The following is a 26850-nucleotide window of genomic DNA, read 5'->3' on the forward strand; positions in this document are numbered from 1 at the left end:
ACAACTAAAATATATAGACAAAAGGTATATAGACCCATAGAAAGTCAGGAGAGGAGGAAATGGAGGTGGAGGCGGAGGCAGAGGAAGAGGAAAAGGAGGCAGCAACATCACTTACCCAGGGAGTGAGGGAGAGATGGAAAAGATTCCACAGATTAAAGGAAAATAAAACTAAAAGAGAGAAGTCAGCAAAAACAACAACCTAAGGGGAAAAAAATTCAAAACCCACAGTGTCTACAATGTTATGCAATAAAATGAATGTCTGTGGCTCCCTCAGTATTCATACGTTGAAATCCTAATCTCCAATCTGATGGTATTAGAAGGTAGGGCCTCTGTGAGGCAATTGGGTCATAAGGGTGGAGCTCTCATTACTGGAATTGGTGCCCTTATAAAAGAGACACCAGAGAGCTCTCTCACTCTCTTTTTGCCTTGTAAGGATATAAGAAGATGGCAGTCTGCAACCTGGAAAAAGAGCCCTCACCAGAATCCAACCATACTGACATCTTCATCTTGAATTTCCAGCCTCCAGAATGGTGAAAAATAAATTCGTGTTGTTTATAAGTCACCCAGTCTATGCTACTTTGTTATAGCAGCCTGGATGCACTAAGAAAATTATAGGAACTATCTGTCTTTTAATCTTGTTTTCAACAACAACAACAAAAAGTTGAGAGAAAGAAATAGAAAGGTATAACCCATACTAGAAAAATAGGACTTAAAAAAAATAGATTCTGAATGGGCCCAGTTGCTGGATTCAACAGACTTCAAAGTAGTTATAAACTGGTTCAAAGAATTAAGAAAAATCATATCTCTTTAAGGATTAAAGAAAAAATATAATGACAATGACTGAAGAAGTTGGAAATACCTATATAACAATAGAAACTATGTTGAAAATAAACAAATGAAAATTCTAGAGTTGGAAAGTACAATAACTGAAATGAAAAATTCACTAGATGAGCTTGTGAGTAGAGCTGAGATAACAGAAGAAAAAATTCAGTAAACTTGAAATAGATCAACAGAATCAACCAATTTGAATTATATACAGGGAAAGAATTGAAGAAAAATTAGCAGAGACTTAGATATTTGTGGAACAATATCAAGTATACCAACTTATAAGTAATGGGAGTGCTAAAAGCAGAAGAAAAAGACAGAACATTTGAAGAAATAACTTTTGCAACCTTTCCAAATTTAATAACACATTAATCTACATACCCAATAAGTTTAACAAACTCCAGTTAGGCTACAAACAAAAAGATCTTTACCTAGAAACATCATAGTCAAACTGTTAAAAGCCACAGAAAAAGAAAAATCTTGAAAGAACCAAGAGAAAAACAATTCATTATATACAGTGGAAAAAAAATACAACAAGAAGCTGACTTATCAAATTAGAAAGGCTTAAAAGGCAGTGAAATTATATATTCAGCATGAAAAAACCCACAAAAACTGTCAACCAAAAATTCTATATCTAAACAAAACTAATCTTGAAAATGAAAGGGAACTAAATATATTAATTTCACATTCTAGAAAAGGCAAGACTATATGAACAGAATTCAGGTCAATGTTTGTCAAGATCAGGGAATCTGGGGAGAAGATGGACTTTTTGGAGTGGTGTCAATATTCCATATCTTGATGATCTGTGATGTTTCTACAGATTCTAGTGGTTGTTACAGAATTATACATAAAATTTACATTTCAAATGGATGAATTTTATTGTTTACAAGTTATACCTCATTAAAATTTATTTTTTAAAAGAATATCTTCTATCAGAAGCTTTCTCTTTGCCTTCGAAAATGGAATCCATGACCTCAGTTTTTGCTCCCATAGCTTTTAGTCTATACCTCCATTATTATATTTGACTCCTGTATCAAAATTATCAATTTAAAGCCAATCTCTTCCACTTGTTTATGAGATTCTTTGGGGTTAGGAGCACTTATTATCAACCTTAATATTCCCAATACATAGCACAGTATCTGATGAAAGTAAGCATTCAAATATAAGTGTTCTGAGACTAAAGCCCACATCTTGGCTAATTCAGGACTCTTTCTAGGCTATGTTTGCTCCTACAAAGTAGAGTAAGTAGATGAATTGCCTGCCAAACACAACAGAAGCTAACTCAATTAGAAAGATTTCTTGTGGAGGAATAATTAATAAAGACCTGAACAACAGATATATATTATCATCTCAAAAGAAGGTAGAGAATTCCTGGTTTGATGCCTTAGATAAACAGTATCATCAAGGTCCCAGGCTCATTTTCATCTTTCCACTTTGTCATTCTCAGCATTTTGCCTTATGTTTTTAACCTCATGGTTGTAAGATAGCTGCTGCAGATCTGGGCATCACATTTTATAACCATATTCAAGGTAGAAAAAAAAGGAGGAAATTGCAGTGCAGTGGAGGTGACCTTCCAAACTCTCTTTTGTCAAGCAGTAAAGTATTTCCTGGATGTCCCGCAGCAGTCTTACCCTTCTGTTTCACTGGTCAAAAGTAACATGGCCATCTCATCTGCAAGAAGGGCTGGAAAAGGGAATATTTGTCCAAGGAAAATGAAAATACCATGCACTGACTTAAACCACTAGTTTACACCACTGATTTAGACATCCTCTGAATTGCGCACATTACCACCAAAACAAAATTGGGTCCCTGGTGGCAAGAAAGAATGGGAAATGTTCTTGTGGATACAACCAATTGTGCCTGCCACAGAAAGTAATAGAAAAAACAAAACAAAACGCACTCTTGCTATTTGAGGAACTATTTCCATTATCACCAAAAATAGATTTCTACATGTCAATAATACTGTTGTATCATTAAAAATAATTATCTCATAAACGCTCAAGGGCTATGGTTGCAAGGTCAAGACTTCAGATTCTTGACATTAAAGTGAGAACAGCAATCAAAGGATCAATAATGACGCTGTTTTAGTGTGGTCATTGTTGATATTTCTAAAAGGTAGCTGATGAGTATTGACCTCCCACAGGTCCTGGAGGTTAAGGCTGATGCAGAGTCAATTCCGGCTTGCTTCCTGAGAAGGGTGAAAGTGAGGAGCAAGACAGGAAATTCGATATTTGTTTCAGCTAATCGCGTAAAACCACTTAATTCGATGTTGGTAGAACCAAATGAAACAATACATTTAAAACCCTAATCAAGTTCTTGCCTTCCTTGCAGCCAACATTTTAACAGTGTTCCTTACCCTTCAACTAAGAGGATCAAAGATCAACAGGGCTTGATGAAAGAGATGTATATTCGTATCTCTCGTTAGCTTTGAGGTTAGTGGCATATTTCTCCTTGATTATTTAAGTTCAGTAAGTAAGACAGCACTTTATGAGATCTACCTTTCTTGATGGAGAACTCTGCCTGGTTCTTCTTGAAATAGGCACTGGAAAAAATAAAAATGGTAATGTTTTAAATCAGATGATGACTATTTGTACCTGTCCATTTGAAAGAGAATGGAAGGGATATATGTGACCATTTCAAAATAGACAGTGCTTCCACAATATCCTAATATTTCACTTAATATTTTAATAATTAGACTTAAAACAGCAGTACATGTGAAAATTCAAATAACACAGGTTTAGAATAACAGTCATTTTTTAAAACACAAAAGAAGGAGCCTTTACTAGCTGAAAGGCTACAAAGAGAAGTTGCTACGGAATTTTGGCTGGAGAATAAAGAATCTAAATTTACAACTATGATTCAAGTATTGGGTTTCTGATGTAATTTAATGACTTTTAAATTTGTAATTTAAAAATGTCTTGACTTCAAACAAAGAAAGGATGGAATTTAAAAGATGGAACTTGAACAAAATGGAATCGTAATTTGGGTTTAAATAGGAGAAGAGGGTGTAGGGCTATAAAAACCAAGAATGGGATTTCATGTAGTTTATTAATCAGCCTCATTATTGGATAGCTACACTGCATACATATTTTGATGTCTGGCTCAAGGAATTTAAACTGTACATGAATGTAGATTACTTTAACTTGCTTTTCAACCAATGTTTGATGCAATTTGTTCTTCAGTAAATATATTAACATAAATGTTAAAATTGAAAATATTATAATTTAGAGAACTAGAGCAATATACTCCATTTGGGGGTTGAAGTCTGTGCTCAATACTGACACATAAACCATAGCATTTCCTTTCCCAGCATTTTTCTTTCTTTCTTTTTCTTTTTTTTTTTTGAGTTGGAGTCTCACTCTGTCGCCCAAGTTGGAGTGCAGTGGCCGCTCCTGGCCACTGCGGCCTCGACCTGCTGGGCTCCGGTGATCCTTCCGCCTCAGCCTTCCAGGTCGCTGGAACTAAAGGCGTGCGCTACCACGCTCGGCTAATTTTTTGATTGATTGTAGAGATGAGGTCTCGCCAAGTTGCCCAGGCGGGTCTCGAACCCGCGGGCTCAGGCAATCCACTCACCTCAGCCTCCCAAAGGCGGGGGATTACAGGCTGAGCCACTGAGCCCGGCTCCCAGCATTTTTCATTTCCTGGAAAGATCTGGAAAATGTCCAGGGGTAGATTAGACTAGTAATCACACTCAAAGACTATAAACAAAATGGAGGGCAGCAGATGTCTCCTATGCAATGCCACTTCATTCTGCCAAACTGTGTCTTCCTCAGTTTCCCCAATACAAGCTTCCAAGAACACCCTGCCTATCAACTACCTTTTTCCAGTTACTCAGGTGGAAAGCCTTGGAGTTATGCTTGAGTCACATGATCTATTTATCCATCAGCAAATCCTGTTAGTCCTATATTTAAAATATATCCAGAATGTACTCATCTCTCACAAAGCCCACAGCCCATCTAATGGTTGCAGCCACCATCATCATTCCCCTGCTTTACTGCAATAAGCTCCCAACCAGTCTCCTGGTCCTCATTCTGCTCCTTGCTCTGCCATTCGTGGTCCTTCTGGGATTTCTATCTCATATTGGGTGGGATGGAGGTAAGAAGCCCCCTCCATTTCTATTTCAATTCCATTCCAAGAGATGGTTGACTACGTCAAGTGTGAGCAGCCACAGAACAGATTCCTGAGCTGAGAGCTATATAACAAATCTTACTAAAAGGCCATTTTTATGGACTAAATATGTCTCCTCACATTCATATGTCCTAACCCGGAATGTGATATAATTTGGAGGTGGGACCTTTGGGGGTGATTAGGTTTAGATAAAGTTATAAGGGTGTATCCTCCATGCTGGGGTTAGTGTCCTTATAAGAAGACAGACAAGAGCATGCCTGAGTGTGTATGCTCTCCCTCTCTCTCTCCCTCCCTCCCTCCTCTTTCTCTCCTCTCCCTTTCTCCCTTTCTGTCATGTGAGGACATAAAGAGAAAGTGGCCATCTGCAAGTCAGGAAGAGAGTCCTCACCGGGAACCAAATCTGTCACCACCATGATCTTGAACCAGCCTCCAGAACTGTGAGGGAAAAAAAATGCCTGTTGTTTAAGCCACCCAGTCTATGGTATTTTGTTATAACAGCTGAGCTAAGATAGCAATTTAATAATTTTTCAAATTATTGTGTCTTTCATACAGAATTGCTTACAATGAGAATGTAATGAAATGAATGAAAAAGCAAAAGAGAGACAAAGAAGTCAGCTTCTGATAGACCTGAAAGAAACTGACCTACAGAAAATGTTTCAGAAGCATGGACCACTGAATCACTAAATACAATATTCTTCCAAAGACTGCATTAGGATAATTTGTTATTATCTAATATTTTGTATTATTGTGAGGTTGTGGTAATAGCAGAGAATGATTGAGGGGAGTATGATGCTATACTGATAGTGAATAACAAAATTGATGAAAAGCTGCAATACTATCCAATTGGAATCATGCTTGCTATTGTTGGCACAAAACCACCTAGTAGCCATCCATGAAAATTATTTCACATAATAGTCAATTTAGGTGAATGTTCACTTATATTCAAAACTGCTTATAAAAATAAAAGTAGTATATGGAACTCAACAACCACAACTAAATAATTATATCACATGATCATATTATATTATATATCATTTAAATCTTAATTCTTATATTTCATGAGACTAAGTAGAAAGATGTTGATATAGTGACAATAAAAAAAGCAAAAACAAACACATACACAAAAGAGAGGTTGGCAGCACAAAGTGTCAGCTGCAAAGAAAGTCAACATCACTCCTGAGTCACAGCAAGTGAAAATAAGATTAGGATTGATGTCAGGTTTTAGTCTACCATAAACTCTTCAGCCATTTTCTTCTGTAATAACAAATTATTCTGCAACATTCCTCTTGCTACAGCTACCAGCCACATCTTGAAAGGAAGCAAATACATTCTCAATCACCCAGGTGCATTTCAGGCATGACAAATTAGGATGCTACAGAAAAGAATGTAGAGCATATTGCCATTAGCTGCTAGCATCACACAAAATGCCCTACAAATTTATGGTTCAGTCTTCCTGTATTCTTCAATACCTCTTCAAATTTTCTTTGAAGGAAAAACCATTTTGTAGTTTTTAGGAAGCTGTTACACAAACATAATGGTGAACTCTAAGGAAGTTGGATGTTATGTTCATTGCAGAGTAGAGGGTTTGTAACACAGTCTTTCAACCCTTACTTGGACACCCCAAGCATCTTCCCATTGCAACAACAACTCCATTTCTCCACATATTCAGGCCCCAAATTTGGAGATAGCCTTCACTCTCTGTTACTTTCACAGCACACAGCCAGTGAGTCAGAAAATACCGCTGGCTCTACTTTCAAAATACTTCCAGAATCTGATGACTTTTTCCTACGTCCAGAGCTTCCACCTGGTCTGGCTCCCTATTGTATCTCACCTGGATTATTACTATTTCTTCTTTTGGGGGTTAATATTATTTTTAATTGACAAATCATAATTGTGTATATTTATGGGGTACAATGTTTTGATGTATGTATACAATGTGAAATGATTGAATCAAGCTAATTAACATAGTCATCGCCTCATTTACCTGTTATTTTCTATGGTTTCACCTGGATTACTGATGGAACAGCTCAGAAGTTCCTGCCAGGTGATGCTGATGCTGATGCTGCTGGTCCAATCCAAGAACCATATCTAGGATGTGTATTAAAGTGAAGGATATTGTCAGAAGGGGAGAGACTGGAAAAGAGGAGAGTATCCTCAGCTGTGAATAAGATACATAGTCATCTGCATGCAGCAGGTGAGAGAAGATACTGAGTGAGTATCTTCTCTCCTCCCTCCCTTCTTCTCTGTGAGTGCTTCCTCCCTTCTCTACCCTCCCCTTATCTATTCTCAACACAGAAGTCAGGTTGCCCTAAGCTGCTCAAAGCCCTCAGGGTGCGTCCATCTCAGATGAAAAGTCAAAGTCATTAGAATGACTGATCTAGACCCGTTGCCACCCTGATTGTCTCACTTATTGTCCTTCCCCCCCATCACACATACTTTTCTCAGTCACAAGGACCTCTTCCTTTGTGTTGGAACCTTGGGATGCTCCTACCTCAGGCCTCCTTACTGGTTATTCTTTGCCTATAATGCTCTGTCTGCATTTATCTTCATGAGCTAAATCCCTCACTTCCTTCAGGACTTGATGTAAATGTCATCTTTTCAGGAAGGCCTACAATGAACCCTTGGTTGCCCTACCCAGTATTTCTTTACTTCCAGTCCCCTTAGCCTGGCCTCATTTTCCCATGGCACTCATGTCTCATATACTATACAATGTATTTACTTATAGATTTTGTAAATCAATTACTGCCTGTCTTCTACGCCAGAATGCAAGAGCCAGGACTGCAGAGTTTTTTTTTTTTCTCTTTATTCCTTGATTGATCCCATTGCCTAGCATAGCGCCTGGCACACAGTAGGTGTTACTATAAATGTATGCTAAATGAACGAATGACTAAAAGTAGTCTTTGGTAATATTTCCTACATTTATAAAAAGCTTTCATCATGAGAGAAAAATTCAAGTAAAAATAACTTTTTAAAAAAAGTTTGTGTTCTGGAAATACACACACACACACACACACACACACACACACACACACACACACAGACACACACAGAGAGAGAGCGAGAGAGAGAGAGAGAGAAGTAGGGAGAATAATACAATGAAGGCCACATACTCAACATCCAGCTTCAAAAATTACACATGGTCACTCCTGTTTTAGTTATACCCCCACCTTTTCTTCTAGCAGATTATTTTGAAGCCAGTCCCAGGAACTGTATCATTTGCTTGTAAATATGTCAGTTTTATTTCTAAGAAATAAGGACCATTATCATACCTAACAAATTTAGACCACCCCGTGACCACCACCAAAACCAACCGGCAACCACCGATCTGATTTCTGTCACTCTAGATTAGTTTTACCTATTCTAGAATTTTACATAAATAGAATCATATGGAATGTACTCTTTTGTGCCTGGCTTCTTTTGCTCAGCATAATGTTTTTGTAATTCACCCATGTTTCATACCAGATTTTGAAGTAGAAAACTGGAACAGTAATTATCGAGGTTTTCAAGGAAAGCAAAGTGAGGTGAATGTTAAGTAATTGACACCCAGAATAATACTGAATTTGGCAGCTTGCAAACCCCCAATCACAAACCCAGTTTAAATCTTTACTACTCAAAGTGTGGTCTGTGTCCCAGAGACCAGCAGTATCAGCATCTCGTGGGAGCTTGATAGAAATGCAGAATCCCAGGCCCTGTCCCATACTTGCTGAATCAACATCTGCATTTCAGTAAGATGTCCTTGGGAACCGTGGGCATCTTCCAGTTTGAGGAATACCAGTGTAAACACTTTTTAAAGAACAGCTCAGTGGCCCAGTCCACAGGCCACATACAGACCATAATACTTTGGCCTCTTTGCAAATACCACATTTAGAACTAGGAGTGAAAACATAAGGAAGGAAGACTGCAGGAGGAAGCAACTAATGTGGTTGCGTTTGAATTCCCTTCTTTAAAAACTTTAACATGCCTTTGAGATTTGGGAAAGGTAATTGAATTATCTGAAACTACGATAGCCTAAAGAGCTCAAGAAGGGTGTCTGTACAATTACACGAGGGAAATCATTTAGAACTCAATGGCTGGAAGCCTGAAATTGAGAAATCACATTGAAGAACATTGTAAAGGACAGCTCCTTTAAAGGAAAGAATCCTCAAACCCTTATATATTCGTATAAAGCAGAGAGGGTAGCTTGATTAGAGAGGATTTTTAAAAATACTAGAAAAAGAATTCAGGTGCAAATACTGACTGGTAAAATAACTATACAATTCAGGATGCTTACACAACTGTGCCAGAACCATAAACATTGACCCAGCTGCAGGAAGAAAACAACTTATGTGAGGTGGAACTCTACCTATTACATGGTTGAGAGGTTTCTAGAACAACATGGCACACAGGCCCCTGGTAGGCAGCTAATGGAAGACTAAAAGGCAGAAGACGTCCTCAGTCTTAATATAATCTAAATGAACCTGCACATTACAACGGTTTATCTTCTCATCCCCTTGTCTCTGCAATGTTATCAGCAGCAGCAGGAGAGTCCCGCTTCAATTTCCTTTATCTGCCTTTTTTTTCCTTAGACACAGGGTCTGGTTCTGTCACCCAGGTTGGAGTGCAGTGGCATGATGCTGGCTTACTACAGCCTCAAACTCCTGGGCTCACAGATCCTACTGCCTCAGCCTCCCAGGTAGCTGGAATTACAGGCATGTGCCACGTGACCAGGTATTATTTCATTTCATTATTATTTATTTATTTTATTATTATTTATTATTTTATTTTTGTAGAGACAGTGTCTATGTTGCCCAAGCTGATCTCAAATTCCTGGCCTCAAGTAATCCTCCTGCCTCAATCTCCCAAAGTTTTGGGATTACAGGCGTGAGCCAACTTGCCGAATCCAACTGCCTAATTTTAAAGCTCAAAACATTTTGTTGATTTTAATAAGGTAATTCTTGTTACATTGGATGAATACAAGATCCATTGTGTTCCTCATTTCCTTCGTTCCTTTAATCGTTTGCTCCCTATTCTCCATAGCAGTGATTGAATCTATTATTCATTCTTTCTAATAGTTTTGATTAATGCTCTTAACATTCATCTTGGACCTTAGTGCAACAGCCCTGTGTTAACCTTCAGTCTATTCCAGTGGTTCTTAAGTGCAGACAATTTTGTACTTCAGGGCACAGTTGGTCGTGTCTGGAAACATGTTTGTTGTTACAACTATGTGCAGGAGTGGCACCACTGGCATTTAGTGTGTAGAGATGCTGTTAAACATCCTACAATGCACAGGACAACCCCCAAAATAAAGGATCGTATGGCCCCAAATGTCAGTAAGTGCTGCTGTTAAGAAACTGTGCTAAACACTTGGTATGCATGAACATAAAGATGAAAACAACAAGCACTGGGGGCTCCTAAAGTGGTGAAGAGAAGGGGCAAAAGGTTGAAAAACTACCTACTAGGTACCATGCTCACTCTTTGGGTGATGGGGGTCAATAGAAGCCCAAATCTCACCCTTGTACAACATACCTACTTAACTGACCTGCACATGTACCCCCTGAAGTTAAAATAAGCTAATAAATAACATGAAAAGAAAAACGAATAAAATTAAAGAAACTGCTCAAGCACAATCTGTTGTACAAGCCTGAGCAGGAATCATCTAATCTAAAACAACCATTTGGGGATCTTTCTGGTTTTTTGAATTTATATTTTTAGGAGGAGGTTCTAAGACCTTTTACTGATGACCCTCCCTGAGCACCCAGCTCTCACACCCAGCCTGGACCCCCATATCATGCAAATGACTCCACTTATTTGGTCTGTCTCCAATGCTTTCCTTTTTTCTTTTTGAGTCAGAGCAGAGATGAGGTCTCACCAAGTTGCCCAGGTTGGTCTTGAACCCCCCAAGCTCAGGCAATCCTCTCGCCTCAGCCTCCCAAAGAACTGGGATTACAGGCTGAGCCAAGGTAGTGCCTAGCTCAATGCTTTCCTTTATGTGCTGCATGTAGATCACTTCACAGCCAAGGATACCTTCTTCTTTTGCAGTCTATCCCTTCCTCCCAAATATCCTTCACTTTGAAACATACTCTAGAGCAATGCTACCCACCTGTAGCCCCTGGACCATCAGCATCAACATCACCTGGAAAGAGCATCTTACAGATGCAGAATCTGCTCCAATCCAGACCTACTGAGTTAGAACATACATGTTAACACAATCCCTGATGAGTCTTATACACATTAAAATCTGAGACATGCAGCTCCAGTCTAAAGCTGTGATTCCTGAATTTGGCTAAGCATTGGAATCTCATGGAGACCTTTAAAAAACACTGATACCTAGGACTCACCCCCAGAGACCCTGATATAATGAGAGTTTACCCTGGGCATTGGATTTCAACAGTTCCCTATGACTTTCTAATATGTGGTCAAGGTTGAGAACCACTACTCTGGAATAATCGTTCTTGTAATGGTTAATACAGGCTCCTTTCATTTGTACATTCCAATGTCTATAATATGACAATCAAGAACCTGGCTTTAGGACTAAACTCCATGGATTGAATTCTAGTTGTTATTCAGTGATCATGTGGTCTTAGGAAAGTTATTTAATCTCTCTGCATTTTGGTTTCTCTAGAGGTAAAGGGGAATAGCTATCTCAAATGATAAAGCAGTCCATCGATTGGGGTTCAACTAGAGCAGCAGAACCAGATGATATACGAATTTATTACAAGGAATTGGCTTATGTAGTTGTGAAGGCTGCTTATTAACTTCAACATCCAGAGTGCAGGAGGTCAGAAAAGGAAGATCAGAAGCTGGTTGCAGGCCCAAGGGCACAAGTTTTGGCTTGTTGTCGGTAGGTACCTCTTAACTCAGGGAAGCCTAAATCCTCATTTAAAGATTTTTGGGCTGATTAGGTCAGGTCCACCCAGTATAATCTCCCGTTTGATGAACTTAAAGTCAACTGATCATGGATCTTAATCACATCTGCAAAATTCCTTCAGAACAACATCTAGATTAGTGCTTGATTGAATAACTGTGATAAAATGTGTATGCTACAAAATGGTCACTGCCACTTTTTATTCTAACTCTCTAGGGAATATCCCTTGTAGGCTCTTCTAATCAGAAACAGTTGACCCATCAAAAGCTATCACAGAGTTGAATACCTCATCACATTTAACTCATTGAAAGCAGTACCACACTCATAGTTAGCACCCAATAAGTGTGATTATTGTCCTTACCACAACCATGAAAATATTTAGCCAAAGATTCTTGTACTAAGGTGTTTGTTCATATAGTGCATTTAGATATGGTCAAATCTCAATTTAAATTTTATATTGGCTTGCATTATAGCCAAAATATATTTTCATTCTTAACTGAAAATAAGTTGTTGGTCACTAAAATGTCAGGCAGTAAGAAATCTTAAAACCTTTAAGAATTCAGGGACTATATATATACATAATGCAGGCTCAAACACCTCTACAGGAAGGAGTTCTTAACAGTGGTGTCCTTCAGAATCATAATTTACTTGAAACTTTTAAAAAAGTAGATATATTCTTGGCCAGTATTCCTCAAGACAATCAAAGTCATGGAAAACAAGGAATGACAGAGAAATTGACACAGACCAGAAAAGACTGAGGAGGTATGACAACTAAATGCAATGTAGTATCCTGGATGGGATCCTGAAACAGAAGATGAAGTAATAGAAAAACTGCTGAAATCTAAATAAAGTCTGGAGTTTAGTGAATAACAATGTACCCAAATGCCATTGAAACAGAAGGTGTTAACAATGACAAAAATTGAGTGAGGGCTATCTGGGAACTATCTGTGCTATCTTTACAACTTATCTGTAAATCTAAAATTATTTAAAAATAAACAAATAAACCTGGAATGCACCCCCAGGAATTTTGATAAAAGTTCTGAGGCCTAGACATGTGTATACTGAGAAAGCTGTCACTGATTCCAAAGCAAAGCTCAGGGTTGAGACCCATCTCAAGCTTTACTTCTAAAATGATAATTATATTCCCAATTCTTGCTATAAAAATCATCCCTTTGGGAAACACAGGATATCCTAGGGACAAGAGAGCAACCTATGCTCAGGATCCTTGCTGGGATCCCCCAAACTCTGACCAAAACCAGCAGATCCCTGGAAAATGGAATATTAGACTACTGCTTTCCTTCTTTGCCCTTTCTTGAACTATGAAAGATCCCCTTGGTTTCATCTCAGAATTTAATTATTGAGCAGAGTAACTCTATTTCCTGTCTAGCAGATTTTAATGTACTGATTCTGTGGCTTTCTCCTCATCTTGTCTTCCTTCCAAGATGGACAGAAGAAAAGGAGATGGTGATAGTCAGACCTCAAGGCCTCCAACAGTCCAAGAGCAAGAGGGCTTCCATTTTCACAGACCACTCACTCAATCCAAGGAAGACTGTGGAATGAGTAAACTGGTGCTTAGCTTGAATTAAAACATAAGCAAGTAAATTGTTGAAAGCATATCTTCAGAGCAGAAAGATCATGCCATTTCATTTGGTAAGGACCTCAAGTCCATCCAGGTTACTTTTTTCTGCACTACTGTGAGAAGAAAATCACCTATTTAGATATGCTCTGAGGCAGGATTTTGACATCAAAGGCAAAATAAGAATTTAGAAAGAAAATAAAGAAAGGAAAAAGGGAAGGCCAGTCCAGGAGGAAAAAAAATGCAGTGTCATTTCTGACCAAGTGAACAGCACTTGGAAAGTCTCTGTCTATCACCACATATACTAGGTACCTTCTATATATGCATACACACATAAACACAATCACATACACGGAAGTGCTCAACTCTCCACTAAACTATTAAGTCTTCCGAGGCAGTACAAAAATACAGAGTATTTTAGAATTATTTCACTTATTTCTTCATTCATTCATCAAATCACTCTTTCAGCAAATAATTACTGAGTACGACTAGGTGCCAGGAACTATTCCTAGAGCTAGAGACATAACAGTGGACAAGCCACAGTTTCTACCTTCACAAAAATTTTAACATCACTAAATAACACTTATCAAATATGTATTAAATGCCATTTATTCGTCATAGAAACCCTTTGAGGAGATAAAATTATTACTCCCAGTTTTCCAGACAAGAACCTGGGGCTTAGCAAGTTCAGGTAACTTACTCGAGAAAAACGACAACACATAGATTTTAATCCAGAAAGAGTAATGGCAGCTCCTGAGCTAGCATAATACTGCACATCCAGTGTTAGATGTCAACTGTTAACCTATCCTGTAGTGGCATAAAGTGCTGACTGGACCAAAGCAAACATAAATATTGCTCTCTTTACTCAAATGTGGAAGAATTAATGAGCTTGCTTGCTTCCCCCACCCCTTGGTCACAGCCTCTGGGCCTAGGAAAAGGAGTGCCCTTGCCTTGCACTTGCTCTCCATTCTTCATTCCTTCCTCTCATTCCCGGAAAGGGAACAGCAAGGAGGAAATTGCCTTTCCATCCCACGCACAGCTGTTGTAAGAAAACTCTGGCAGGCATCAAGCTCTCCCAGGAGAGGGAATCCAGGAGGAGCTGTTCCTTCTCCTTCCTTGGCTTCCCCATTTTTGGATAAGCTCTGTCCACAGGCCACCTGTTATGTGTAGTTCAAGGTCTAGCATTGGCTCCAAGTCAGAGCTCCAACAGGGCTCTCTGTCCTAGGTAGAGACTCAAGGAGCAGAGAGAAGACATGTCTAAAAGAGAAAGCAAAGAAAGTGCTGGACTGCACTCTCTGAGCAACGGCCCTTGGAGATACCCCAAGAGGCAGCTGCCCAGCTGGCAAGGCTTGTGTCAGGCAGCTGTGTGCCCAGGAACAGGGAGCAGTGCACATACGGCAGAACGGGCCCATACCATCTGTCACACTCCCATGCCAGCCTCTTCACTTTGGGCTAGTTGGGAGTAGGAAGCATCAGGAGAGAAGCAACAGCTAACCAAGCCAGCCACATGCCATGACTCTCCTCTAAGAATCTCTTTCTCTAAGCGTTTAGACTCCTTTGCCACTGCCGTATGGCAGTTGCCATTGGTATGCTACCATAATTAAGAGCATGCAGTTTGGTGTCAGAAAGCTCTAGGTTTGGATTTGGGTTCTCCATGTACAAGGGCGGGTGACCTGGATAAGTTACTTAATAACTCGTCCTTGAGCATAAATTTCCTCTTTTATAAAATGGAAGTTATGATAATTACCCCTTAAAGTATGTGTGAGGATTAAATTCAATAATATTTATAAAGAGCTAAGGACAGGGCTTAAACAACAACAACAGAGTAAGCATTAAGTAAAACAAAGCCTTTTCTATGCTGAGTCAAGTCTTTCACTACAAAAGTCTTCCATTGTAGGTGGTAGGTCTTCTGTCTCAGTTGTAGAAGTAAAAAAGAGCAACGGCATTTCTCAGAACACTTGAATGTGTATTCAGAGTCCCCTGGGATCTTAAGAAAGGCAAATTCTGGCTCAGTAGGTCCTGAGATATTGCATTTCAAATAAGCTCCCAGTGATGTTGATGCTGGTCTAGGGACATCAATTTGCATAACAAGAGCCTAGGAAATGAACTAAGGGACTTTGGGCAAGGCGTTTCACTTCTCTAGGCTTCAATTTTCTCAGATGCAAAATTTTAAAGGTTTATCTAGATAATTTACACTCCTTTCATACTATCATTTTGTGATAGATTATTTACAAATTAGCTGCCAATAGTTCCTTTCTTCTCCCCACACCCTTCTGCCATGTGACTTTGTCCCTTCTCCCATCAAGTGAAGAAGCCTCTCCTCTTAAGAGAATCTGGCTTGTCCTGGGACCTATTTGGACCAAGAGAATGTGGCAGAGTTACAGCCTTGTAACTTCTAGGCCTAGGCCTTAGGAAGCCTGACAGCTTTCCTTTTTTTTTTTTTTTTTTCCTTCTTGTGATTTACTGCCATTTAAAGAAGCTCAAGCTAGACTGCTGAAGGAGAAAAGAGAGAGTAATCTAGCCAGCTCCCAGCTTTACCAGATATCACAGCTAAGGTGCCAGATACATGAGTATAACCATCTTAGACCTTCCAGACTCAGTTGACCTCCTAGCTTTATGTAGCTACACAAAAAAACTCAGGCAAGATCTTATGCAGCATATGAACCACCCTGCTAAACTCAATCCACAGAACTATGTAAAATAATAAATCTTTGTTGTTTTAAGTCATTATGTTTTGGGGTGGCTTGTTACATAGCAATTGATAGCTGATACACATGTTCTGCTCACATAAAAGACAACAGAAATTTTTAAAGACATAACACCTGAAATAATTTTTTTTTGGTGAGCTGGAGTCTCACTCTGTTGCCCAGACTGGAGTGCAGTGGCCGCTCCCGGCCACCGCAGCCTCAACCTGCTAGACTCCGGCGATCCTTCCGCCTCAGCCTTCCAAGTAACTGGAACTACAGGCGCGTGCTACCACGCCCGGCTAATTTTTGATTTATTGTAGAGAGATGAGGTCTCGCCAAGTTGTCCAGGTGGGTCTCGAACCCGCGGGCTCAGACAATCCACTCACCTCAGCCTCCCAAAGGCACAGGATTACAGGCTGAGCCACCGAGCCCGGCTGGAATAATTACTTTTAAAACATGCCTATCAACTGGAGAGCAGAATATATGCTGAGAACTGACTTTTATACCTACAGAGTTTTTAATAAAGACCTCTCTTCTGTATCCAATTCCATTCATATAGACAATCCCCAACTTAGCATGGTTCTACTTATGATTTTTTGACTTTATAATGGCGTGAAAGTGATATGCATTCAGTACACTCCTCAACTTATAATAGGGTATGTTCAAATAACCCCATCATAAGTTGAAAATGCATATTCAACTTACAATATTTTCAATTTATGATGTGTTTATCGGGATATAACCCCATTATAACTTGAGGAGCACCTGTAAGGCTAGTGGGGAATGTGAGAGAAATGCTGGGGATGCAATTCCAAGAAACTTGCAATATATTTATGAATGCTAGTATGTTACAAAGAAAAAACAATTAGCAAGCACACATCAATTAATAATAATGCACTAAACATGCATTTGAGACTCGAAGTGTTTTAGCATCAACAATAAAATTCTATGGATGCCTAGAAGGTGCTTAGTCTGTATATTCTGGAATTATCAGAGAACATTTCAGTAGAAGAAGTACAGGCATACTTCATTTTGTTGTTCTTCACTTGTTGTACTTCTTAAAAATTTACAAATTGAATGTTTGTGGTAACTCTGTGTTGAGCAAGTCTATAGATGCCATTTTACCAACAGGATGAGTTCGCTTCATATCTCTGAGTCAGATAACTGAGAGCAGTTGTTTAGCAAATAAGATATTTTAAAATCAAGGTATGTACATCTTTTTTAAATATCATGTTATTGTATACTTAACAGACGACAGTCTAGTGTGAACATAACTTTTATATGCACTGTGAAACCAAAAAATTTGTGTGACTAGCCATAATGCAGTGCTCTGGAACCGAATCCACAATATCTCCCATGTATGTCTGTATAACTTAAACCTGGACAAACGGAGGAATAAAAAGAACTGTATAATGGTTGAGTAATGGTATTCAAATTTTCTATACAAAAATGAAACATTGTATATGCCCTATTGGCAAATACATTTTAGAAAATGCCAAATTGCTTTATACAGAAAATGACAAATTTAAGTAGACCCTTAGAATTATTATTTGCGATGGCACACATGATTTCACTGAAATAGTAAATTGTGGGACACAAGGATATTGTAAAATATATGTGATAAAATAGAAATAGCAGAATTTCAGAGGTGAGATACAGGTAAAATTGTGAAGGTGTGGTGTTAAAGCCAAAAGATGACAATGTGGGACTTTGGAGGTGAAAAGTGTACACGAAACAGAATTGGAAAACAGGTGTAAAGAATTTGATGTAGTGATCATCTTCTGCTCTCTCATCTATGTACTAGTTACAATATGTGTCATTTAGAAAATTGAGTGGTTGCTATTGGTAATGTGAAACCTCAGAATTAAAATCTTCCAATAATATTCCAAAAAAATAAGTTCAGTGGTTAAGAACCAGATGTAGAAAAAAGCAAAATTATACTTGTTTTATAATATTCTGTTAAAGCATTTTCTGTTAAAAAATTATACGCCGGCCGGACTCGGTGGCTCAGCCTGTAATCCCAGCTCTTTGGGAGGCCGAGGTGAGTGGATTGCCTGAGCCTGCAGGTTCAAGACCCACCTGGGCAACTTGGCGAGACCCCATCTCTACAATAAATAAAAAAAATAGCTGAGCGTGGTTGTGCGCGCCTGTAGTTCCGGTTACTTGGAAGGCTGAGGTGGAAGGATCGCCAGAGCCCAGCAGGTCAAGGCTGCAGTGGCCGGGAGCGTGCCACTCCCCTCTAGCCTGGGTGACAGAGTGAGTGAGACTCCAACTAAAAAAAAAAATTATATACCTACAAATCATGTTTTAACTGTATTGGATAATAAATAATTCCATTTTTTAAAACAGGAAATTAATCTTGTAGGTACCTTCTCAAAACTCCATTCATCTAAGTTATCATTTTGCAACCTTTTCTCCATGAAAATCTAATGTAAAAGAATACAATTCTGATATACTGGTTATGTGAGACCTCAGAATAATACTCGTTTTAAATGGAAGTTCCAATAAAAAGTCATAGTTGAGTGTTCAAATATTCTTGAAATGGCAAAAGTCTAGCTTAGTAATGGTATGATGCTACCTTCCCACTGGCATATAGATGGAGACTGGTTACATAGTTAACTCTCAGTAAAGTCACTAAATGAATGAATGTCAATGCATACAAGCTTTCTCAAGGGTTGCCTTGGGTAGAGAAAGTAAGAAGAAAGTATAGGGCTTTTAAAAAAACTTATTAAGGTTAAATAGTCCATGAACATTCCTTCATCTATTCACTTAACAATGAAGTTTGAAAACCAATTTTGAAAAACTTTAGAGTAACCTAATATCGGAGTAAAGGGATATTCAGTGAGCTCCTATACCTTGGTGGTGAATAACAGACAAGAAACAAACTAATAGATGCACATTCTGGATGATTGTAAGTATGCTGAAGAAAACTAAATCTGAGTCAGGAGAAGAACAGAGAGCAGGAACAATATTTAGTCAGGAAACGTCCCTCAAAAAAGGAGACATTTAAGCAGACATGTGGGAGACAATATTTCAGAAAAAAGGAACAATTAGTAGAAAAGCCCTGAGTCAGAAAAGAGAGCTGGTATGAAGATATGATTACCAGATAAAAATACAAATGATTTAATCAAATGAAGAAATAGAATAAGCAAAAAAATAATAAACTACAAAAAATAAGATGTGATTACTGGAGCTGGCTTTGTGTGTATGAGTGCATGTGTGCCTTCCTCACTTTGGGGGTTTGAGTTCTGTATTAGGAAGGGGAAATGGTCTTCCCAGGCAAACATATTAAAGACACAGAATTTCTAACCCATTAGCTTCATTCCTCTGGGAGAATTGTGTTAAATCCAGTCAGCAATTATCTGTAATACTGGATAACAATCTCTACCTGGAGTGAGCTTTGAAAGGGTACAGCATAGTCACTGTCAGAGAGGGGTCCTTCAGGTACATATTGAATTGCCTGGGGAAAGACCTTCTGACATCTCTGTTTGCTTTTCACAGCACTGATTTTGTGCTTTGTAACCAGAAAAAAAAAAATGGTTTGTCTAAATTGATCTCTTCTCTGTAATTCCAACATATTTCCCAGTTGTTTCCTTCTAGAAATCCACTTTATTAAGACAGCAGAAACCTTCTCAATTGTTACCTTAATAAAAAAAAAAAAAATTGAGGTGTGTATTGGAGGAAAATTATAAATAGGGAGTACAAATTGATAGAGTTTGAAGCATCAATTACCATTGGTTCCACTTTCTTGATTTGTGTGGGAAAATTTGTGTAAGAAAATAACAAATACGATTTCTTTTTTTTTTTTTTTTTTTTTGAGTTGAAGTCTCACTCTGTCACCCAGACTGGAGTACAGTGGCTGCTCCCGGCCACCGCAGCCTCCACCTGCTGGGCTCCGGCGATCCTTCCGCCTCAGCCTTCCAAGTAGCCGGAATTACAGGCATGCGCTACCACACCCGGCTGATTTTTTGATTTATTGTAGAGATGAGATCTTGCTGCCCAGGCGGGTCTCGAACCCACGGGCTCAGGCAGTCCACTCACCTCAGCCTCCCAAAGGCGGGGGATTACAGGCTGAGCCACCGAGTTCAGCTCAAATACGATTTCTTAAGGGCATGTGCAGTCCCACAGAATAAAGCTTGCTCTAAACTGGGCATCTCACAGGGGCACCATGGTTTTATAAGTGTTTGGCCATAAAATCATCTCAATTGCTAAAAGCATAGATGGAATAATCAATAGCCCAAATGAGTTTTAATAAGATTTTGCTTTATTTGGGTATACATTCAACTCAAAGATTTGAAATAATAGCTTTTATGCAGTTAATTTAATAAGGCCAAGTGAATAAAAATAATCTATTGGATGGTGCTCCTAAGCCTTCGTTTTGGGGAGAAGGAGGGATCATAAGCCTCTCTGAGGAACTGAAAAATGTTGATGGGCCCTATTTCCCAGAAAAATGCTTACACAGATAAAAAAAAAAAAAAAAAAAAGATTGCTGGTCAGGTATAGTGGTTCATGCCAATAATCCCAGCATTTTGAGAGGCTGGGGCAGGAGAACTGTTTGGGTCCAGGAGTTTGAGACCAGCGTGGGCAACACAGCAAAAACTCATCTCTACAAAAAAAAAAGAAAAGAAAAGAAAAAAATTAGTTGGGCATGGTGGTACACGATTGTAGTCCCAGCTACTCAGAAAGCTGAGGCAAAAGAATCTCCTGAGCACAGCTGGTCAAGGCTTTGTTGAGCTGTGATCATGCCCCTGTACTCCAGCCTGGGTGACAGTGAGACTCCAACTAAAAAAAAAAATAGTAATTGCATTAAGTACAGAGAATCCCCTGGATGTATTGTTGAAGCCCTCAGCCTTAGAGAAAAGGGAAGAAAAGGAGTGTGACAATAACAACACCTCAGGTCAGCATGTCACTAGGAAAAGAACTTTAATTTTACAGGTGATATGTCCACTAAAGCAAGGTGTGTTGATGCAAAGTTTTTTTTTTTTTAACGTTTAAGAAATGTTTCATTGGGGTAAAATACATGTAACCTAAGATTTACCATCTTAACCATTTTTTAAAGTGTACAGTTCAGTAGTGTTAAGTATAATCACATTATTATTATTATTATTATTTTTTGAGTAGGATTCTCACTAGGTCACCCAGACTGGAGTGCAGTGGCCGCTCCTGGCCACTGCAGCCTTGACCTGCTGGGCTCCGGCGATCCTTCCACCTCAGTCTTCCGAGTAGCCAGAATTACAGGCACGCGCTACCACGCCCGGCTGATTTTTTGATTTATTATAGAGATGAGGTCTCGCTGCCCAGGCGGGTCTCGAACCCGCGGGCCCAGGCAATTCACTCACCTCAGCCTCCCAAAGGCGCGGGATTACAGGCTGAGCCACGGAGCCCGGCTAATCACATTATTATGCAACCAATCTCCAGAATGCTTTTTATCCTAAAAAACTGAATGCTATACCCACTAAAAAGCTCCCCATTCTCCTCCCCCCAGCCTCTAGCAACCACCATTCTACTTTCTGTCCTATGGATCAGACGACTCTAGATGCCTCATATAAATAGAATCATACAGTGCTTGTCTCTTTGTGACTGACTTATTTCCCTTAGCATAATTTCCTGAAAGTCCATCCATGTTATGCCATGTGTCAGAATTTCCTTCCTTTTAAAGGCCAAATAATATTCCCTTGTATATATATACTACATTTTACGTATCCATTCATCCACTGTTAAGACACAGGAGCTGCTTCCTCCTCTTGACTATCATAAATGATGCTGTTATAAGTATGGGTGTACAGATATCTCTTTAAGACTCTGCTTTTAATTTTTTTAGATATTTACCCAGAAGTAGAATGACACAACAGTTTTGATGCAGCCATTTTGATGCACACTTTGAATGCAAGGAACACTATGACTCAACAATTCTGAGTCAGGTCCCTTGTCAAAAGGGCCCACCAAAATGTAAAATTGATGTTTCATTAAAGTCATACATACAATAGACATTCCTGATCCTAATTCTATATTTAACTTCTCCTTAATCATGTAGACATAACTTTCTACTTTATTCATGTCAGTATTTTTTAAATTTTTACAAGTATGAATTCATTTTTTAATTAAAAAACAAATACAAATCTTTTTAAGACTATTAGAACTAAGTCTCAAAGGATATATCAACTATCTCTTAAAAACCACCAATTCAAAGAATTAATAATATGAATATTGGTGAATAATGTATATATGGATATGTATATATATATGTGTGTGTGTGTATATGTATATATGTGTGTGTGTATACATATGTTATACTGTTCAAAATTTATTTGAAGACTTTCTGTGCCATACAGAGCTCAAAATAAGTACACATAAATTCTTCCTCCTCCTTTCCCTGGGCATCCATCATAGCACTGATGAATAAAACTGAGTTTAACCAAGATACCCTCAAAATAGCAGAGATGTCCATCACCTCAATTATCAAATGGAAAAAGAAATAAGTTAGATATCTAGTTGAGTAAGTGTAATTCTTTATTGAATATAAACAAGTAAAACCAATGTGATTTTAAAAGCGAAACTAATCAACGTGCTAAGAACATTTATTCAAGGTGTCTATGACATCTCCAAAAAAAAGTAGTCACTCAGCTGAGACTGTCAAAAAGTCCTTTATGAGTTGAGGACAAGGTTAGCACATGAATCCCTGTCATGGGTGCTTTTCCTGTCAGATGATGCCTGGACCCTACTCCTTCACCATCGCATCTCTGAATCCCACCTTGTCCCAACTCCTACAGGAAAGATGAGACCCTAGAATGGAGAAAGGACATCCATTTGTTTATTTCCTGGTTATCAGAACAACCGGAATTTTAATGATTTGGTTTTGGGCTACGTCAATGTGGTGGCATCAATAGGTACCTGACTCACAAGAACTCTAACACAGTCACGTCAAAATTGTTTCATTAAAATAACCTCTTCAAAACACTAAATGCCCATCTACATTATCCCAAATCAAATCCCAAAACTTGGCCTATGCCATGGATTCAGGGCATCAGTAACAGGCTTCAGAACATATGCCTTTGTCAGTGTCCTTGATGACTGCTTACAGCTCTGCCTATGCATACATACTGGAAGATTCTGTCTCCTCAGCAGACTAGAATTTCTACTTGTTTGTTTATGGCTATTCTCAAGTACCTGGACATTTACAAACTGTACAAAGGTGATCTCTCCTTGTACATGCTAAGTGTTTTCAGAACAGGGACCAGGTCTACTATTTATTTTCCATTCCTTCTAGAGCTTAGTATAATGCTCTGCATGTCAGAGATACTTGTTAATTTTGAGACAGTATTTTCTAGAAAGATTAAAGAGCCCTTTACCAGAATGTCATAAAAAAGAAATATGGATGAGCATCTTTGAGATTATGTCATAAGCTAGATGCATCTCTCCTTCTTGTGCACAAGGACCAACTCTGATGGCAAATCATTGAGAACTGTGGTGGAAAAAAAAATTGATTATTTAACCAACTTCTAAGGCTCCAATTTCTGTCTTTGTGCCAGTAACCCCTAATTTGTATTTTCAGCCCAACTGCTCTTCTCAGCTACCACCTACTTACTAAGTATTGTTAACCCAGATGCTTCAGAGGCCCTTTACATTCCAAAATTTGCCAAAGTTCAGCTCATTCAGCCCCTAAAATAGCAACTCCATAAGAGTTGGGCCTTTGTTTTGCTCATTGTTGGATCCCCTGGACCTAGAATAGTGCCTGTCATACAGTGGGTGCTCAATAAAAAGTTTTCAAATGAATTAATGATAAATGAATTAATGAAGAGATGTCTCTAAGAGGCAGTCTTCCATTAAAGCCACACGTGTTGCCAGAAAGTTCTCTAGCACTTGACAGTTAAGACCAAACCCTATACCTCTTCCTTTTATCTCATCCCTCCAACTTTCTCTCTCTTTTATCAAATCACCATCTCTGCTGCCTTATTCCCAGCACCTTCTAAACACACCAAAAATCTACTACAGGTTAAGCATTTCTTATCCAAAATATTTGGGACCAGGAGTGTTTTGGATTTCAATTTTTTTCTTTGGATTTTTGGAACCTTTGCATATACATAATGAGATATCTTGGGGATGGAACTCAAGTCTAAACATGAAATTCACTCACATTTCATGTATACTTTATACACATAGCCTGAAGGTAACTTTATACAACATTTTTGACTATTTTGTGCATAAAAGAAAGGTTTGACTGCTACCTGTCACATGAGGTCAGGTGTAGAATTTTTCCTTGTGGCATCATCTCAATGCTCAAAATGTTTTAGATTTTGGAGCATTTCAGATTTTTGGTTTCCTGATTAGGGATGCTCAACCTGTATCATAAAACAACATGCTCCCTTATTATACAAGGTCCTTTGTAAATCCGTTCACAGTCTCACTTCCCCAGTCCCAGCCCACACTTTTTACTCCTCTTGAATGCCCTAGAGCAGTGGTCCCCAACCTTTTGGGCATCAGGGACCAGTTTCACGGAGGATTATTTTTCCATGGACCGAGGGAGGATGGTTTTGAGATGATTTAAGCACATTCCATTTATTGTGCACCTTATTTCTATTTTTATTACATTGTAATATACAGTTAAATAATTATGATTATGGTTGGTAGTTCTACCCTTAGTATGTGTTAGCCTTAATCACTAGCCCCCCACTGTACTATAATAATTTATGTTTGTGTTTTTCCCTCCAGGACCTGTGAACTCCTTAAGGACAAGAAACTTATATTTTTCATGTTTTAAATGATCATACAGTAAAATTGTCTTTTGGAGTGCACAGTTCTATACATTTTATAACTTGTATAGCTTTGTGTAACCATGACCACAATCAGAACACAGAATAGTTTCATCTCCTGAGATGATAACACATGCTCCCTTAACCCTTTGCCATTGACACCCACTGATATGTTCCCTGTCACTAGAGTTTTGTCTTTTTGAGAATGTAATAGAAATGGAATCATGTAATATGTAACCTTTTAAAACTGTCTTCTTTCACTTAGCACAACGCCTTTGACATTCATCCAATTTATTGTGTGTGTCAATCATTTGCTCTTATTTATTGCTGAGTAATATTCCATTGAGGATTTAACAGCATTTATTTATCCACTCATCCACTGAAGAATATTTGGGTTGTCTCCAGCCTGGGGCAATTTTGATACAGTCGCTGTAAACATTTGCCAGAGGTTATTGTGTGCACATAAGTTTCCATTCCCCTAAGATACATACCCAGGGGTGGGATTATATGGGTTTTATGGCAAATGTATGTTTAGCTTTATGAGAAACTACCACACTGTCTCCAAAGTGGCTATACTACTTTGCCAGTAAATTGTACTGGCAGTGAGAGTTCCAGTTGTTCCACATTCTTGCCTGCATTTTTATTTTAGCTATTCTAGCAGGTACAGTATCTCATTATATCCTTATCTTTATCTTTGCACTACAGCACTTTACATAGTGGTAGGTTCTCAATAAATAGTTGCTGAATTAAAATAAACTCATCCCATTTGCTTAACTTATTTCCTTAAAACCCACTGATAATAGGCTCCATTTTCATTATACCTGCTACCAAGACTTTACGTTTAAAAAACAAAGAAATTACCTAGGACAGAAGTATTAAAACTCTCTCTTATTCTTCTGTACTCACTCCTTTTCCCCAAGTCCTAAATAAATAATTCTTCCTATTAGAATATTACTATAGCAATATAACCTATAACTTTTACCCAAACTGAACTTGCAAACAAGTTCACCCAAACAAGGCTTGCAAACAAGATTACTTTTGAAAGTCTCTGCTGTCACTGCTACAGTACTTACAATAAGAATCATCATCAATAACAACATAATTGAATGAGCCTGGCAATGTGCTAGGAGCTATTCCTATAGTAACTCATGTATCCTTCTAATCTAGTGAGGTAGGTATTATCCTCATTTTACAGATGAGGAGACTGAGGTTTAATGAAGCTGAACAACTGGCCCAAAGTTATACAGCTAAAAAGTAAGTGAAGATTTCAGGGTGTACACCAGGCCAAGCTGGTTCCAGATGATACAGTCCTAACCATTCCATGTGCCTGCTTTACTGGGCAAAGGAATTAACTGCTCTTTAATCAACAGCAGAAATAACAAGAACAACCTCAGGTCACTTTAATTTTGAAGAGTGATAAAACTTCAGGAAAGAAAACTTTCTTCTTCACATCAGTCTCATAATACTTCCTTCAGATCAGTCATGAAGCACACAGATAGAAAGGTATGGGGACCCTCAGTCTGGGAAAACTGAACTGCCTGGTTGGAAAACAGACTAAGGATTTTAGACCTTATTCCTATGGAGTCAGCAGCACAAGTAGGGTAGTATCACTTGTGGCTCTATGATAATTATTCTCGCCCATTGAATCTTGAACCAATCTTATATAGCTCTATACTTGAAAGATCTTCCACCGGAGGTCTAAGCTGAAGTTATCATAATGGTTGCATTTAATGTTGATTTATAAAAATATTATAAAAACAAAATAATACACTAATCTGGACCATCTAATGACTATCAAATAACTAGACACATTCAGGGTAGATATGTCTCTAAAGACATACCTACCACTCATTCTACAGAAACAAGACACAATCAGACCTTTTATGAGATACATCGAGTCAAATTTATGGCCAAAAAACTATTGAAAATGGAATTCATCGGTCTGGCCTTAGTATTTTTATTTCAAATATTTCTTACCTCTTTTATTACTTACTTCCTCCCAAACCCATAAACAATATGCTTCAGTGAGCTTGGAGCTGA

This window comes from Carlito syrichta, unplaced genomic scaffold (genome assembly GCF_000164805.1).
Source record: "Carlito syrichta isolate Samal-C Ts95f unplaced genomic scaffold, Tarsius_syrichta-2.0.1 Scaffold111507, whole genome shotgun sequence".
In the NCBI taxonomy this organism is placed as follows: domain Eukaryota; kingdom Metazoa; phylum Chordata; class Mammalia; order Primates; family Tarsiidae; genus Carlito; species Carlito syrichta.